General features: G+C 37.8%; 1 long non-coding RNA gene across 1 annotated transcript; it reads right to left on the bottom strand.

The window, feature by feature from the left end:
• Positions 1-5,396: 5,396 nt before the first annotated feature.
• On the bottom strand, positions 5,397-12,460 carry LOC145466101 (uncharacterized). Its single transcript, XR_014041815.1, has 3 exons — positions 11,883-12,460; positions 5,904-5,962; positions 5,397-5,647 (listed from the first exon to the last, which is right to left on the bottom strand). It is a non-coding gene; the product is annotated as an uncharacterized LOC145466101 (long non-coding RNA).
• Positions 12,461-13,372: the final 912 nt, after the last annotated feature.

Below are 13,372 nucleotides of genomic sequence, written 5' to 3' on the forward strand. Positions count from 1 at the left end.
AAAGTGTAGCCTTTTAATGTTATTGCTGGCATGACATTAGAATCTCTCGGTTACATCACACTCATGGGTTTGCCACCTAAAGTGTAGCCTATTAATGTTACTGCTGGCATGACATTAGACTCTCTTGGTTACACTACACTCATGGGTGTGCCACCTAAAGTGTAGCCTAATAATGTTATTGCTGGCATGACATTAGACTCTCTTGGTTACACTATACTCATAGGTGTGCCACCTAAAGTGTAGCCTATTAATGTTATTGCTGGCATGACATTATAATCTCTCGGTTACACTACACTTCTGGGTGTGCCACCTTAAAGTGTAGCCTAATAATGTTATTGCCACCTTAAAAACATTATTATTTGATTTTTTCTATTTTGGTCAATTTTTGGTTATCTTTTTGTCATCATCTTAATTCAACTTACAATGTTTTTATTAGAGCGCATGTGTACATGAACACAGGACTGACAGATGGTTACTCCATTTTAAATCAGATTTTTTGCTGTGTTTAAATCTGTGTAAGGTCTTCTACAGCTTTTCCATGAAAAGTGCTTCACATGAATGCCTTCAATTTTGTTGGGAATTTCCTGTTCAGCTGGACACCTATAAATGTATTAAGTTGTCTGGTAGTTAGCAACCACATAGCAAATTGAATAGTGTGAATAATACTATACATAAACACATAACCATTATTGTCCATTTTTGACGCCTGACTCAACAGACTTATTAAGTTTATGGTTAGCGATAAACCAATCATAATATGGGCTACTGATAAAAATCAATTATAACATTTGAGTAAGTGCTGCATTATCATATATAGAATAGTGTCTGTTTTTAACCTGGTAAAAAGTGGTGAGATCAAATCCAAAGGAACCCCGGAAAACATAATTATGAAAGAGAGATTTTCACGGTTTTTTCACGCCATTTTAATGTGGGAGGGCAAACAGGGCAAAAACTGCAGTAAATGTATGGGGAAAATAGAGAATCTTAAGACTAACAAACTGAAATATTTTTCAGTAAATTAAAAACAAAGGTTAGAAGGTAAAACAATTTGTAGATCACATGATAAGTGGGAAGTAGCCTCGCTAGAAAAGCCATAATTAAGTTTTTCATTTTTCAATAGTCTGAAAAATAGTGTGAGTTGCAATTCGCAAGAAAATTTAGAGACATTTGTATACAAAATTTAAAAGTGCCTATCCTTGCGTCACAGGAAATCTATTTTCATCACATTTGACTAAGGAAACCCTTTAGATCTGCTGTGTATCTGTTCCTTGTAATGCATAAAACATTCAGGAAGTCAATGACTCTCAACTTATTAGGCAGCAAACTTTAAACTTTTCCCATACATTTACTGCAATTTTTACTGTGTTTGCCCCTCAAACAAGGTGGCCTCTTAACATGATCATTGCCTTCATCAACATAATTTATTTTAGGGAACCAACCACATTGATTATTTTCATCAGGAGACTAAAATCTTGGACAGAATAAAATGAGAAATAAAACCACCTATCCACCCGAATCAATGATAAATTCGCATTTTTCCATCATTAAAATGGGGGGAGTGGTGGTCTTAATTTTTCATTTATTTTGCCCTTGATTGCACTCAATATAACAATTTCTAAAATGACTGTCATTGCGGTCCACGATACCATCCCGTCCTTTCAATCAAAAGAAAATACATGTTAGCTGACCAAAGCTGACCTCTGACCGTACTCCAGCAAAATCAACCCAGGCCCCCCATTGGCAAAAAAGTAACTTAGGTGCCTCAAGCGGGAAAATAAACTGAATTTGAGCTCTCGAAAACACAAGGTCAGCGTTGGTCATGCTGTAACGGCCTTTGCCAATCAAAGCGCCTCTAAAAGTGAAGTTATTACGGTATTTCCCCTCCAGCTAAACTCAAAAAACATTGTTCGCAAACTTACCCCCGTTCTTGACCATGTCCTTTTCGAACTGTGAGCAAATTAAATCCAGGTCGTTCAGGGAATTCTTTTGAAGTGCGCTCTTGGCAAGGTGTTGGCGTGACAACATGGCCAGCAAACCAAATGAAGAAGCCACCACTTTAATTCCAAAGCTTTGCCACGATAACTGGAGCAATCGGCAAGGCAGGATCCAATTTCCACTCGTGCAAATTCGTCCGAAAACTTGCTACCACCGCTCTTTTCTTAAAAAAAAATCTTTATCGGACTTATGATGCAATCACGTTCGTTTAGGACACACCGCGTTTTTTTCGAAGTAAGATCTGGATTGATGCCACGATCAAAAAGATAAATGCTCTTCCTTGGCACCATCTTCGATCGAAGGTCAACCGTGAACTCGCTTTAAGGTCGAGGCTGCAGGTCACGAGGTGAAATGTAAAACCTGTTTCTCCGTCACCGGAAACCATGCTTAGTTAAAATAACAACACTTTCCAGATGCCGAAGATACGTGAGATGACAGTCGCCGAAACGGCATGTGCTAAAACCCAGACGGTGGACGATGGACGATGTTTATTTCTTCAGCGTCCTTTACATCAAACGCATAATTTTCTATAAAAGAAAATCACGCAAACTGCACGCGCAGCTGGCGTGACATGTTTGCGTGCATCGCATATCGCGTGGTGTGGTGGCATCTTTGAGTGCATCGCATGTCAGTGCGCGGACACATGATATTTCTATAACTAGAAGCTGCAAATCTTCGTACGATGCGTGCCACTTATTTGTTATAATAATTGGAGACAATGTTATTTTAATTGCCAAATTCAAATTCAAAGCCAAACTTTTGGGCTATGCCCTTTAAGAACTAGTGAGATGTCGGTTTGAACTTCATTTCTCCAAGCAACCAATGAAAACAGTTGTTACTTTGCGTGCGCGGTGGGAAGTGTAGTTATTTCCTTAGCGGTAACCCAAGGGGTGATCGATTAACCTTTCATTAGTTAGAAGCAGGTCGCCAACATAGTCCAAAGAACCTGGGGCAGCATTTGACCTAAGGGGTACACTACCGGACAACTACGAAATATGCTAAGAATAGTTGTTGATTAGGTTTTAGTAAATTAGCAATGTAAGCTTTCTCTTAGAATGGGAACGTACACGTGTAATATTGGAAGTACGGAAACCGCAATTCTTTATCTTTTGGTGTTTTGACACAGATTTCATGGTGATTCGATTCGCCTTCGTAGCTGGCGGAGAATTTAAGATAGTGGTAAAACCACACTCTCACAACTTGGCGCTAACGGAACCACCAGTTACCCAGGAGTGCTCAACGGGAAAAATTTTAAAATTGACTTGTTGTTGCTCGAAAGTATTAATTGACATCCAATAAGAGATAAATAGTTAATAATTAACAACCGTGGGAAAATAATATCCGCTCCGCACCGCCAGCTAGTAGAAGATAGCTAAATGGAGTTGCCAGCCAGGAACCGTTTGGGGGATGCTTTTTCCCAGCCAGCACAACTTAAGAAACGCTGGTTTTCCCAGCAATTTTTACATTACTTTTTGCGCCAGCCAGGAAGAGTATAAATAACTTTTTAAATTCAATTTTAATTTAATTAATTGAGTTAATTAAATTAAAATTCCGTTGAATCTAATTAATTAATCAATTAATTAATTTGACTCAGTTATAATTAATCAATTAATTAATTATAATTGATTAATTAATCAATTATGACTAAATTAACTATTGAACATGAAAAAACAAAAATTTTACTTACCTCAAAAAGGAAACACTACAATTATCATTGAATGCCAGTAAGATTAGGACAGTTCTCCATCCATGCAATAATTTATCTAGCGGTAATTTATAGCCCTCCGCAAAACAATTGTCGCTGAATGTATCATAATTGAACTGTGTCCAAGGCCACTAAGACTACAAGAACTCATTGCTCCATTCAGCTGTTAATGAAAAATGCAAAGTAGATTGCATTTTTTCTTCCAAATGTATACAGGCTTCAATGGAGATGTAGCATGCATAAAAAAAAGTAAAATCCAATAGAATTAGATGTTTGTTGTAAAAAAATCTATAGAAACCATTTATTTTGCCATAAAATGAGCAATACCTAGAAAATGAAAACTTACGATAAATTAATTGCTTAACTGCCACTGCTGTTTAGGGTTGTCAGCGTTTTTAGGAAACCAATACCGCAACGGACCCAGGTTCAGACTGCCTTAGTTACCTTTTGAAACTGGTAGATAATTTCAAATGTACTATAGTGGATTTTATGCTCGGATCTGTTCAATACTTAGAGTTAGCTCTACTAATTTACAAATTGTAATTGAGTTTTTCCTCTCAGTCTATAATGGGAGGAACAAGGGCTGGAAATGAACCTCGAGCTCACACATTCCAGTTTTTAAACTGCTTTGGTGTACCTGGCCCCTTCAAACTTAACGACATAACTTTTTGACAGCCCCAAGTATATCTTTAAGTATTGGTGGCACTTATGAGAAATCGTACCTGTTCCTCAGAATCTATAATCCAGACTGTATTAATAACCCCTTGCTAGCTACAAATAGAAAAACTCAACATTGAGAAAAACCAGCAGACATTTTGAACTAGTTTTCATTCTCGGGCCAGAGCAAAATTAATAGTTCATGCGTTTGCAAATTTTGAAAGAATTATGAGAAAACAAAACTGCTCTGGTGCACCTGCCCCTTCAACCATAGTCCCAACTACAAGTGAATATATGAAAGACAATACATCTTCTTATAATCCCAACTGCAACTCCGCGTCAAGTGTTGGCGGCACTTGTGAGAAATCGTACCCAGAATCTATAATCAAAAACATCCTAATCCTCGTTAGCAGATGCACTAAAGAAAGTGCATTCTTGCCCAAACAGCGTCCCTCTAGGAAGCTACAACATCATCTAACGATCTATTTTTCTAACTGACCATATGCAAAAATGGCTACCAATGCCCTCTGTTGTCTGGTCACGTTTCTTACAACGTGATCGCACTAAAAAAGCAAATGGAACAAAATACTAAAAACGCTTTGGCGTTTTTTGGTTTAAAGGTTACAAAGTAGAGACTTATTTAACGGATTATAAGGGAATAAAACGACTCTGGCCTACATAGCCTCGTTTTCACTTTTTTGATAACGTATATGTAATTGTGATCTCCAATTAGAGAAGAAGATAGCCTTAAAACTCGACACAGTGATTTATTTTGTCCTAATCTTCAAGGTAAATAGTTTTAATTCCTTTAGGGAAGTGTTTCTTCTGGGCGACATACATTTAGGCTGCATTTTTGCATTGGATCTTTTCTACTGGAGGCTTTCGAGTTTCTGACAGAAAACTGAATCTTGCTACTGATTAATTATATCTGATTTAAACGCTACTAATTATTTAATATGCTTTACTAAACAAAACGTTTGCCAGGAAGGCACTATCTTGACCTCGAAGCCTGTAAACTGCATAATTCCAGTTCCCATTTGCATAACACTTCTTCTAACTGCTTATGCCAGATGCTCAACAACCATCACCACGTCCGACGCTAGCATTTCTACCAGAAATTAGTAATATGCAGCTGACCATATGTCTACTTATTTTCGTGAAACTGAGCTGTTAAAAAGAGCTTTCCTTAGAATCTTTTTGCAGTCCTTAACGTTATTATATGAGGTGAATTACCTACCTGAATTACAGTGTTGACGCAAAATGGTCTCACAGTCAACTCTCTCTTTCAACCTGTGTAAAAAGGAAAGGAACAACATTTAGCATGCGCGCGTTGACCTTTATCTTAAAAAATGGTATTGACTTTTTTGACCTTCAAAAGGAAAAATTGACAGTTTTGTACCTTTATCTTTGAAATTGCCTAATAAAACCAAAAAAACACTCTTTCCTTCATAAAAAACTCGTGTCTAACTGTTAAAAAAAAAAACCTCTATATGGACGCGAGTCCCTTTTTTTCCCTTTTCAAATTGCAGGAAAGCCTATATCATACCTGAAATGCAATTTGTTCAGCAAAACACCAACAAAGTACTCCACGTTCCACTCTAGAACCTGCGGAGAAACTTACATCATGTGAACACAATAAAATACAATCGCGAAGAACAGTCGTGAATAATAACACTTCACGTAAATGGGTATAATTGTTTAAAATAACCTATATGTAACTGCACTTCTTCTAAGTAAAATCTTTGTAAACCCTTCAATGATTAGGAAACTTTCATAAATTAAAAAACACTCATACAGTTGAATAACAAACTACGATGTTCAAGGAACCTTCAGGAGAACCAAAGACAGTTTTGAAGTATTTCTCTTAGTATAGGTAGTGAATTTCTTTTTTTTTTCTGCAGTTTTCGAAAACCTTGTTACAGCATTCATCTGGTTAAATAAACTGTAGGAGTTTTGGAATCCCTTGCGAGATCACAAACACTTCCCTAAAATAAGTTAAGATGCTCAGAAGAAGATTAGGAATCTCTTGCGAGATCACAAACACTTTTCTAAAGTAAGTAAAGATGTTACGAAGTTTTAGAATCCCTTGCGAGATCACAAACACTTGTCTAAAATAAGTTAAGATGTTTAGAAGAAGTTTTGGAATCCCTTACGAGATCCCAAACACTTTTCTAAAGTAAGTAAAGATGTTACGAAGTTTTGGAATCCCTTGCGAGATCACAAACACTTGTCTAAAATAAGTTAAGATGTTTAGAAGAAGTTTTGGAATCCCTTACGAGATCACAAACACTTTTCTAAAGTAAGTAAAGATGTTACGAAGTTTTGGAATCCCTTGCGAGATCACAAACACTTGTCTAAAATAAGTTAAGATGTTTAGAAGAAGTTTTGGAATCCCCTGCGAGATCACAAACACTTTTCTAAAGTAAGTTAAGATGTTACGAAGTTTTGGAATCCCTTGCGAGATCACAAACACTTGTCTAAAATAAGTTAAGATGTTTAGAAGAAGTTTTGGAATCCCTTACGAGATCACAAACACTTTTCTAAAGTAAGCAAAGATGTTACGAAGTTTTGGAATCCCTTGCGAGATCACAAACACTTGTCTAAAATAAGTTAAGATGTTTAGAAGAAGTTTTGGAATCCCTTGCGAGATCACAAACACTTTTCTAAAGTAAGATAAGATATTACGAAGTTTTGGAATCCCTTGCGAGATCACAAACACTTGTCTAAAATAAGTTAAGATGTTTAGAAGAAGTTTTGGAATCCCTTACGAGATCACAAACACTTTTCTAAAGTAAGATAAGATGTTACGAAGTTTTGGAATCCCTTGCGAGATCACAAACACTTGTCTAAAATAAGTTAAGATGTTTAGAAGAAGTTTTGGAATCCCTTACGAGATCACAAACACTTTTCTAAAGTAAGCAAAGATGTTACGAAGTTGTGGAATCCCTTGCGAGATCACAAACACTTGTCTAAAATAAGTTAAGATGTTTAGAAGAAGTTTTGGAATCCCTTACGAGATCACAAACACTTTTCTAAAGTAAGATAAGATGTTACGAAGTTTTGGAATCCCTTGCGAGATCACAAACACTTGTCTAAAATAAGTTAAGATGTTTAGAAGAAGTTTTGGAATCCCTTGCGAGATCACAAACACTTTTCTAAAGTAAGATAAGATATTACGAAGTTTTGGAATCCCTTGCGAGATCACAAACACTTGTCTAAAATAAGTTAAGATGTTTAGAAGAAGTTTTGGAATCCCTTACGAGATCACAAACACTTTTCTAAAGTAAGATAAGATGTTACGAAGTTTTGGAATCCCTTGCGAGATCACAAACACTTGTCTAAAATAAGTTAAGATGTTTAGAAGAAGTTTTGGAATCCCTTACGAGATCACAAACACTTTTCTAAAGTAAGTTAAGATGTTACGAAGTTTTGGAATCCCTTGCGAGATCACAAACACTTGTCTAAAATAAGTTAAGATGTTTAGAAGAAGTTTTGGAATCCCCTGCGAGATCACAAACACTTTTCTAAAGTAAGTTAAGATGTTACGAAGTTTTGGAATCCCTTGCGAGATCACAAACACTTGTCTAAAATAAGTTAAGATGTTTAGAAGAAGTTTTGGAATCCCTTGCGAGATCACAAACACTTGTCTAAAATAAGTTAAGATGTTTAGAAGAAGTTTTGGAATCCCTTACGAGATCACAAACACTTTTCTAAAGTAAGCAAAGATGTTACGAAGTTTTGGAATCCCTTGCGAGATCACAAACACTTGTCTAAAATAAGTTAAGATGTTTAGAAGAAGTTTTGGAATCCCTTACGAGATCACAAACACTTTTCTAAAGTAAGTAAAGATGTTACGAAGTTTTGGAATCCCTTGCGAGATCACAAATACTTGTCTAAAATAAGTTAAGATGTTTAGAAGAAGTTTTGGAATCCCTTACGAGATCACAAACACTTTTCTAAAGTAAGATAAGATGTTACGAAGTTTTGGAATCCCTTGCGAGATCACAAACACTTGTCTAAAATAAGTTAAGATGTTTAGAAGAAGTTTTGGAATCCCTTACGAGATCACAAACACTTTTCTAAAGTAAGTAAAGATGTTACGAAGTTTTGGAATCCCTTGCGAGATCACAAACACTTGTCTAAAATAAGTTAAGATGTTTAGAAGAAGTTTTGGAATCCCCTGCGAGATCACAAACACTTTTCTAAAGTAAGTAAAGATGTTACGAAGTTTTGGAATCCCTTGCGAGATCACAAACACTTGTCTAAAATAAGTTAAGATGTTTAGAAGAAGTTTTGGAATCCCTTACGAGATCACAAACACTTTTCTAAAGTAAGTAAAGATGTTACGAAGTTTTGGAATCCCTTGCGAGATCACAAACACTTGTCTAAAATAAGTTAAGATGTTTAGAAGAAGTTTTGGAATCCCTTACGAGATCACAAACACTTTTCTAAAGTAAGTAAAGATGTTACGAAGTTTTGGAATCCCTTGCGAGATCACAAACACTTGTCTAAAATAAGTTAAGATGTTTAGTTTTTTACACAGATGTTTTCCTGTATACCATTCAGCATGTGGTGTTTAAGCATTAAACAACCACTAAATCGTTCACAAACGTTTTTTTCTGTAACGTTTTTTTCTCTATTAGTTAACAAAGATATGGTTAGAAGTAACTAGCTCATCAATTTTTGCAAACCCTTTTCCTCGTGCTGTGAGCTGTGAGCTCGGTAGCCAATGGTGTACCTCTCATGTTTCCTTCAACACCGCGATTGTTCGAGGCGGCATCATTTCATGATTCCCTACAGAAACAAAGAATGCTCCAAAGAGGCCAGTTCAAACGGAGTCGCAAAATATGGAAAGCTAGAGTCTCTTTTTCTGTAAAGCCTTTTTTATAGAACATCACATTGAAATTACGTAAACGCATTGAGACTGATATTACGATCAAAACGTCTTTATTTTAAGGGCAATTAATAGCAAGTTTGATACTGATTGTGCTGCCTAACAAGAACAAAATGCTCTGTTATGAGGAGGAATTTTAATTAGAGTGGAGCCGTCTGACTGTGCTATAGGTATGGGTCGCACTTGGGAAATCTTTGCCAGAATTTGTTTACTTTGCGGTGGAAATCTGTCATCGCGGGCCTTTGCCTAGAGCGACCCCAGGTTTTTCGCTTTGGCAAAAACTTTGCGAATCGGCAAAACATCAAAGACGCCGTAGTGCTTGGGTGGGGCAGGCAGATTTTCGAAAAGTCGAGCCAAACAATGGGAATCACAGCGGTAACTGTGAACGCTTGTCAGCGTAACATGAAAAACGAGGTTTTCAAGCTTTTTGCGGCGACAGCATGGAATACCCGCAGTATGCTCCCGTCTACAATGATATGATTGGAAGGGGAACGCAACCGAGCACTTCACATGCGAGCATTGCGCAGGAAAGCGCTCTACCGACCAGGTCCATGCAAGCAAGCGCTTCACAAACGTCGTCATCTTCGTCTTCCCAATCGTCTCCTGATCCTGACCCCGTAGATACTGGAAAACGATCTTATGTAAGATGGTCAGATGACGAAGAAAAAATGCTATTCAACCTGTGAGCCGAGAATTTCGATCGCATCAACAGCAGTCAAGCCCGCAAAGTTTGGGATGACATTGCCAGGCAAATAAATTTGAAATTTGGTACTGACAATTATCTCCCACTAGTGCGACCCTCCGTTTCTGTCTAAAAGTTTTCCTTTCCCGTTGCGGTTTCAAATTTTTGTGGTTTTTTAGCCGGCAAAGATGAAAACTTTTCCCAAGTGGTCAAGGGCGTGGTTTCCGGACTTTCCGCTGTTATCTACATGTCGCTTAGCAGAGTTCGACACCTCTATCATTTGCTAATAATTTCTTTAGGCTCACTTCGGTATTGCAAAATACGTTTTAAGCTCTCTAAATATTGGCTCTGGAGGGACAAAATTTGAAATGTTCCGTGAACATGTTACTTACGCCGGGCCTGGCTGAATGATTAAGTCGATTAGATCTGGTTGCTAGTACAGAAAATGTAGCTTCTTGATAGGTCTAATTACCTCATTGATTGATTTGTTGCAGGCTTAACACAAACGGCGGATAGGCACATCAAAAATATAAGTCTGCAGGCTACCCTGTCCCGCCCCGATCGCTTCACTCTCCGAATTATTCTGTTTCGCGCTCGCCAAATTTTTTTTCTGTCCTCGCCGGGAGCCTTTTCGAAGGCTAAAAGTATTTTTTTTTTCTTCATCTTAACTTCATCTTCATCTCAAGTCGACCCATATGTTTCATAAACATTTGCAAGACCACAGCACCTACCCTAATTCAAAATTTGGGCATTTTTTAGCGCCCTTCGTTCGTACTGGTATGAAAGTTAACCCGGTATCATGTTAATCAAACATGCTTCAGTTATTTCGTATTTAAGAAGGAGTGGCCTGAGAGAGTGTTTTTTCGAGGCAAGGTCATCATATCTGGTCATCGGTGGGCAACCATATTTTCGCGCCAATGTTAAATAAATTAAATTTCAACTCGTGCGTGTTGGCGGAACGAGAAGACTTCTCGCAGTTGCACTTGTTCCGCTTCAAGAAAGAGTCGACTTATGGCAAGCCTAAAAAAATGAACTGTTATTCTGGCGTCACGCGCCGCTGAAGAAACTATGGCACACGCGATAAAATTTCGCTGCTTTGCATCGCGCTACAGTTCTTTCAGGATTTGCGTCAAAATTGCACGAAAATACAGACTCCAAAAAATTGCATCGTTTGTAACCCTGGAAATCCAAGTTACCTTTTTCTTAAAACAAGCTTTGTGAATGTAGAAACAACGGAATGTTAAGCTACGTATAAAACCTTGTTTGTCTCCTTGCTTGGGACGCCTTCAAGCCGAACTCATACAAATAAAATATACATACGTATATTCGCGCGCGCTATTAAACTAAGAATAACCTGACTGGAAATCATAGAAATGAAGCACGAAAGTCGCTCACAGAATTCCACCCTTGAGACTTCAAGACGTAAATTTCGTAGCAAAACATCAGGGACACCCAAGGGAACGGTGGAATATCTTTTCGGAAGAAGTGTAAAATCAAAGGAAACAACAGCTCATAAGTTCAGATAATAAGATTTCGTTCTCTTAAAGTTTCTGCCACATTACCATTATTCTAAAAATTCCGAGCAGAACGAACTGTTCCATTCTCCATAAATATAGCAGTATCATAAATATAACAGTATCAATAGCCCAAAAACGATATAGCGAAAAACAAAACAACTACAATCCGCGACTTTTGCTTAAATGTCCTGGTCCGTCTGTCTGTCGATGTATGGTAAGCACACACTCAGATGAAATGTTCGCGATATGATGAGAATACTTGTGCCTAGAATTTGATTTAAATTTAAATACTAAGTGTATATAAGCTTACTAGCTATACAAGTAAACATGTTACATCTAAAGTAGACGGCGCGCATAAGCATTTGTCAAAGACGATACTATTCCCGGTACTATTGCACGAAAGACATACAACAGCTCACAAGACTGACATACCTCAGTAAATGGTCTTTAGCTGCGTTACACGAAACGATTCTGACGATTGCTGAAACAAAATTGTAAACATCTGAATAAGTAAATCAAGAATTTTCGACATGTGTTAAACAACAAAGAAGATCTGGTTGTCTAAACGGAAAGCACACCAAGAAGATAATGCCCGGGGATAATGCACATAAAATTAATTGTTATCCAACTTGGTCAGAACAATAACGGCAAATACAGAATAGTAGAGTAGGTCTGAAACTACACAGCTAACAGACAAGAGAAAGCACAGGAAACTTACCTTGTTGAAATAAAATCAACTCTCTTATTAAGAAACCGTTCCCGACTCTGTAGAGCGCTGTAGCCAAAAGCTTTGGCTGGGACGTGACCGTGCCTGCAATAGCAACGTTTACGCTTTCAAAGTCGACAGCTCAGCTGTCACACAGGGGTCATATAACTGCTGTGTAATATGACGCAGCGCATGCCTGGATAGACGAATCCTAAGTGATCATATCACTAGGCGGCACCCTGAGTCCATTCTTCGCGCGAAATGCCTTCGGTTGATGAGTGCATGCTAATTCCCCGGGGCTAATTTTCCAGAGTGGCGGCTGTTAATGGAGCTAGTCTACCAGGGAAAACCTCACATTAAAATTTACCAGCCAGATTCATGCCAAAAATGCGCATTTTCCAGCTAGGATAAGCTTCCGAATATAAACCAGTAAGCAAGCAATTGTTTTGAAGCGGGCTTCCCAGCAAGTTCCATGCCAAAGCTTAAGAATCCCAGCCAGCGCACTAAGCCCTGCGGAGCGGATATTTTGTATATCGGCTCCGGTGAGCACTCCTGGTTACCCAGTTTAGGTTGAAACAAACAAAGAATTTAACCCCGAAAAATTTAACAGCACATAAAGAAACAAGGTCTTAATTTGATCAGATCACTACTTCCTCGACCAAAAGACAGACTCGATTACGCATACTCACTTTTTGGCACATTTGGTCCATAGTTTACCTACGACGGAGAATGAAAAAAATTACTTTGATGCTCCCAGCAAACTGAATGCAAGCGAGTTTACGTTTTGTACTATAATATCATGTAGAGACAGGGCTGGTGATCTTTGACGTACTGACACCATAGTTAACTATGCTGACACCAAACAGTTTTTTTCCTTTTTCAAACATATGGCCCCTCGACGCAAACAAATGAGGCGTAGCACTGTTTCCTTGCTGATAAATAATATAAGCATAGATGCCAACACCTAAACAATAATCAAAGAAACTATACACGTTTTCTATTGAAAGAACTAACCTTGATCTCGTCGTGGGGCATTTTTAAGCTTTCTCTTTCGCGAACTAACAACTTCTGGCTGTTTACGATCTCTGTCACTTAACGAAAAAAAAAAAATCTCACCTATACGGTTCCAATAACAAAAAATGTTTCAGAATCAACGCACGTGGCTTACTTTTCTTCTTCTGAAGTAGCACCGGAGGAGGAGCTCCGCTTTCCTAAA

The sequence above is a fragment of the Orbicella franksi genome, chromosome 13, assembly GCF_964199315.1.
Source record: "Orbicella franksi chromosome 13, jaOrbFran1.1, whole genome shotgun sequence".
In the NCBI taxonomy this organism is placed as follows: domain Eukaryota; kingdom Metazoa; phylum Cnidaria; class Anthozoa; order Scleractinia; family Merulinidae; genus Orbicella; species Orbicella franksi.